Consider the following 4,858-nt stretch of genomic DNA (forward strand, 5'->3'; position numbering starts at 1 on the left):
CGAGTGAAGGACGCCACGAGTCCTCTCTCTTCAGCCCTTGGGAGACCTCACCTGGAGCCAGCCCTAGGTCCAGGGTGGGGCTCGACCATGCAAGAGAGGCTCTGGAATGCTGGAGCAAATCCAGCGGAGGCTCCCAAGCTGGTCAGCGGGCTGGAGAACCTGGTGTCCAAGGGAGAGGTGGAGAGGACTGTGTTTGTTCAGCCCATAGAAGAGAAGGCTCAAGGGTCCATCTCCTTGCTGTCTGCAGCTACCCGGGGGAAAGGCTAGAGGTAACTTAGCCAGCTCTTCTCAGAGGCGCACAGTGACAGGGTGAGAGGCACAAGACGTAGAGTTGCAAAAAGGCAGATTCCGGCTAGCTGTTGGGAGGCGTGTTTCCACCATGAGGGTGGTCAAAGTTTGGAACAGGGCCCAGAGAGGCTGTGGGACTTCTACCCTTGGAGTTATTCAACCCTCAGGTGGACACAGCCCGGGCAGCCTGCTCTAACTGGCCCCGCTTGGAGCGGGGCCTTGGACGAGAGTTCTCCAGAGGTCCCCTCCAACCGACCCCGTTCAGTGGTTCCGTGCTGGGGTCTGACTGGTGGAACCCCACGGGAGCGTTTGATTTCACGGTTGCAGCGCTGAAAAACGGTCATTCCTTGCCCTCATTCACCCTGTCACGAGCGATGTCAGCAAGAGAGAATGGAGCCAGCAAGCAACGGTGGTGAATCCCGGCCAGGGTCCCTGCCTGCGGCAGTGCTTGGCATGGGGGTTTCTGAGGCCAGAGCAGAGCAAGTGTGCGGGAGGACGCACAGGCCCCGCAGTTGCTGGCTTCTCCAGGGCTGAGAGGTGAGAGCGCCTGAGGGAGGTCAGAAGCAGCCTCAAATTTGTCCTCTGGCCCCAATGCAGGCTTGGCGGCATCAGGAAACGCTGCCCGAGGTTCAGCCACACTCACCAGTGCCGTGGCTTGGGAAAGAGGAGAGCGCTGCTGCCTTCCTGCCCCGAGCTGAGGAGAAGAAGAGGAAGCCAGAGAGGCTGCCGCGGCTGCGCAAAGAGTAAGTGCGCGCCAGGCCCAGCCCCGGCCTGGAAAACTGGAGTGGCAGCACCTGTCCGAGGTGTGAGGAAGCCCATCTTGGGAGCCATGGGGCTGGGTATGGCGTCCCCTGATTTCTCCTGGCATGGCAATGACCTGGGCTGGACCCTGGTGCCAGGCAGCCCCAAGCTGCATTGCCACTTGAAGGCTGTGGGTACCACCAGCGGGAGCGTGCGTGCAGGGGCTGGTCGAGGGGAGAGGCAGGAGGGCCTCAGCCAGAAGGGGAGAGGGAACTTTCCCTGCTCTTGCAGGCAGCTTTCTGTACGAGCAAGCCACACCCTGCAACTCTTGGAGACTTACCAAGTGCGTCGGGAAGAGTGGAAGCAGAGGGTAGAGCTGAATCGGCAGCGGAATTCCCAAGAGAAGCACTTCCTCTGGTAAATTTCTCCAGCTGGGGGTGCTGTTTCCCCTTCCCCTGCACTGGCCTTCCCTCCACACCCAGGAGCACCCAAGGGGAGGGGAGGGGAAGGGGGTCCGGTCTTTCCCTGGCACCCCTCGTGGGAGAGCAACAGGCTTTGCAGGCTGTGGCCTGGGAGCAGGCACCCTTCCAGCCCAGGGGCAGGGGTTGGGCACTCAGCGGTGGGCTTTCCCTGTGGGACCAGAAAGTTGTGGCTGCCGACGATGAAAGGATTCCTCCAGCGTTTTGGCTCTCCCTTTTCAAACCGCACGCTCCATCCTTGTCTCCCCAAGGCTCCACACCCGGACACCTTGCCCTGTGGGGATCGAGGCCGGCTTGGTGCAAAGTCCCATCCCCGCCTGACTCCTCCGCAGGCTGATTACCGGCACGTGGCACCTTGTCATGTCCTTGCCTTGGACACTAGGGCCCCTGTCCCGTTCCAGAAAGCATAGAGATGCCAGCAGAAGCAGACCCCAGAAGAACCGCCCTGCCCTAGGCCTGCAGCGTTTCCGTGCCCTTCTCCCTGTGCCTAAAACCAAACGGTTCCTTTTTAATGCCCTAGCACTGGGCAGCAGATGGCTCTGCGGGATCAAAGGGAGAGATACCAGGACTTGCTGGCTGCGCAGAAGACGTGTGAACATTGCTGGAAAGTCTGGAAGCGTGGTCCTGAGCCATCTTGCTAGCTGCGGAAGCCTGCCTGGGCCTGAAGAGCGACCAATCCCAAGGCACTGCAGCTCCAGGGCCAAGTGGAGGCCTGTCAGCGTGGGAGCTCCCTCGGCTGCTGTCAGCGTTGTCTCCATTGCGGCCATGGAGCTCTTAGCAAAGGGGATGTTGAAATCCACCTACAAGGGCCAAAGGAAAAAAAAAGTGGCGTGTACTTGTTCACGGCTGGAGTAACCAGCCTGTGCCTCACAAAGGACAGTGCTGCAGGACAGATGAACAGAAGAGCTGTTAAACCCCCCATGTGCTCCTCCACAGTTTTTGTAGCGCCGTAACAGAATAACGCCCGTACACAGACCGCAGCATAGAGACATGCGTGCCACAGAGCGGGTGTGCAAGCAAACCACTGCCTCACTCATTCTAAGGACAGCGCGCGCGCACACACACGCGCCCCTTTCTTCCTTCATTACCCTCCCTAGGACACGCTCAGAGCTCACACCTCTCACTCCCCAAGACCCTCACGCACAGCCAGGACTGCACCGCCAGAGTGCACATGCACCAGCCCAACACATCCCTGACACTGCACACGCATCCGCACACATGCTCACGCTCTCCACACGCACAGAGACACTGCACAGCGGACACACCCCTCACACAGCATGGTGGCCAGGACACACGTACACCTGATGGGCCCACAGCCCCAGGGGTGCTATAGGAGCTGGAGCCCTTCTCCGGATTGTATGGGGAAAGGCTAAGGGCAGAGGAGGAGCTGCTGTGGGGTAGAGCGGTGCGGCAACCTGGGAGTGCAGATGCCTGGCTTTTCTCTGCAGCTGCAGTGCTCTCCAGCCAGGCAAACCTGGGATGGGCCATGTTTGTCCCTGGGCCTCCGTCGGCCCTTGGCTGCTCCTTGTGGAGGCCCCCCCAGGGCTGTGCTCATGTCCTGGTGGGCGCACGGTGTCCCCACCACCCACCTCCTGCCTGCTGCCTGGAGGTGGACGTGCCTCATTTAGACCTTCCTCCTCTCTTGCCGCATGGCTGCGGTTGGTTTTTTTAGCGCTTTCTTGAATTAGGTTTTCAAAGCAGCACCTAGTAGCTTCTTGTAAACTACAGGCAGCTCACAGCTGCTTGACTGCCCTGTCAGCCTTTTTCAAATCCTGGGCTCCTTGAAGCCTGTCCATGCGCCTCCTCTGACCCGGGAACACAGCATCTCCCTGCCCTTCATCAAACACAGGAAGGGGCTTTGTGGATCCTCCCAGAGGAGCGGGTGATGGCCGTGTCCTTTCGGTCTGTTGCTGGGAGAAGCCTCTTCTTCGGTCGTCTTCCTTGTCCCAGTAACGCCTGATGCTCCAAACACTGCACTCTCCCTGCAAGTGCTGCCTCTTACTAAGCACCTGCTTCACTGGCAGACATTCGGCGTAGTAAAGAGGCAAAGGCTTTGGACCGCCTTGCTGCTGCAGGGACCAACAAATTGCCAAGGAGGTCCAGAAGCTGAGTACTCAGCCAGTACTGTTTTGCCCTGCCTGTGCGCTTAGTTGGCAGCTTTCCCTGGCCATGCAACTCATGAAGTGGTGCTGACCCTGATTTCCAGAAAAGTGCTTGTCAGTTTAAAAGAGAAGAACTGGTTTTCAGTGGGGAGTTGGAAGGGCGACGTTCTGCTGCTTTGGGGGACTGCCCGCTGGCTTTTCTGGTGCGGTGACCCTTCTGTCTCGTCTCGCTCTGAGAGCTCCGCGAGGTCCCTCTTGACCCTCCCTGTGTGGAATAGCTACAAGATGCTGCTGCAGAGACTACTGGACTCTGACAGCCAGGCAGGGGTTAGGCCAGAGCCCAGATGCCCTCGGGAGCAGAGCGCAAAGCCAGAAGCCCGTTGGCTCCCCCACGAGATGTGGTTTGGGACCAGTGTTCCCTGCTGCTGCTCTCCGTGTCCTTCTTGGCTGCCTTAGCCCCTCTCCAGCCTCCACTCCCATTGGCCCAGCATGGCTTTGGCTGCTCTGGGTCTGCCCTTACTCACGGTCCCTGTGGCAGTCGGGTGTCCTTCTTCTGCCTCCCCTCGCCCCCTCCCCCGGCTGTCTTCACTACAGGGGCTTTCTGATGCACTCAATGGCCTCACAGGGCTGCCACAGCAGCGACCTCACTGTCCCAGCCCTGGGTCGCCTGTGGCCTCCCTTTTCCTGCCTCTAGCCAGCTAAACCCTGCCGAGGGGCACTTTGCCCTGGCACTCCGTGCCCTGGTGAATGTTGCAAGCCTGGCACGCAATGGCTGCTCCTTGCTGGACGAGACAAAGAGGAAAGCACTTGAGGTGCCCGGTTAATGCTGAAGAGCCATGGTGATCGCAGGCAACAATGGTTGCTCGTGGGCTCCAGTCCGCCTCTCCAAGCGTGCTCCAGTGGCGCAATGGGCCAGCGCGCAGTACTTATACAGCAGTGCTAAGCGGAGGGATGCTGAGGGTGTGAGTTCAAGCCTCACCTGGAGCATGGGCTTTTGATCATGCACTGCCTCCTCTTCCCTTGGGCGGTGCAGCTTTCTAGCAGCGACATCTGTCTCAAGCCAGACATCCCGGGACCTGCCAATACAGACACCTTGGAACACCAGAAGCGCTCGGGGCCGTTCCAGGCTTGACCTGGGCTCTGCCCGCATAGCACTCAGTTTGGGGCCCCGGAGGCAGAGCTGGGCTCTCCTCCCTTCTCTTCCGCAGAGGATCCAGACCCCACTCAGGGCGCAGATGCTAACATTTT

The 4,858-nt window shown here is 59.7% G+C and overlaps 1 non-coding gene across 1 annotated transcript; it reads left to right on the top strand.

Annotated features, from left to right (window-relative positions):
• The first annotated feature begins 4,503 nt into the window (after window positions 1-4,503).
• Window positions 4,504-4,597, top strand: TRNAI-UAU (transfer RNA isoleucine (anticodon UAU)). Its single transcript has 2 exons — window positions 4,504-4,541; window positions 4,562-4,597. It is a non-coding gene; the product is annotated as a tRNA-Ile (tRNA).
• The last annotated feature ends 261 nt before the right edge of the window (window positions 4,598-4,858 follow it).

The sequence above is a fragment of the Struthio camelus genome, chromosome 10 (genome assembly GCF_040807025.1).
Source record: "Struthio camelus isolate bStrCam1 chromosome 10, bStrCam1.hap1, whole genome shotgun sequence".
NCBI classification, from domain to species: Eukaryota; Metazoa; Chordata; class Aves; order Struthioniformes; family Struthionidae; genus Struthio; species Struthio camelus.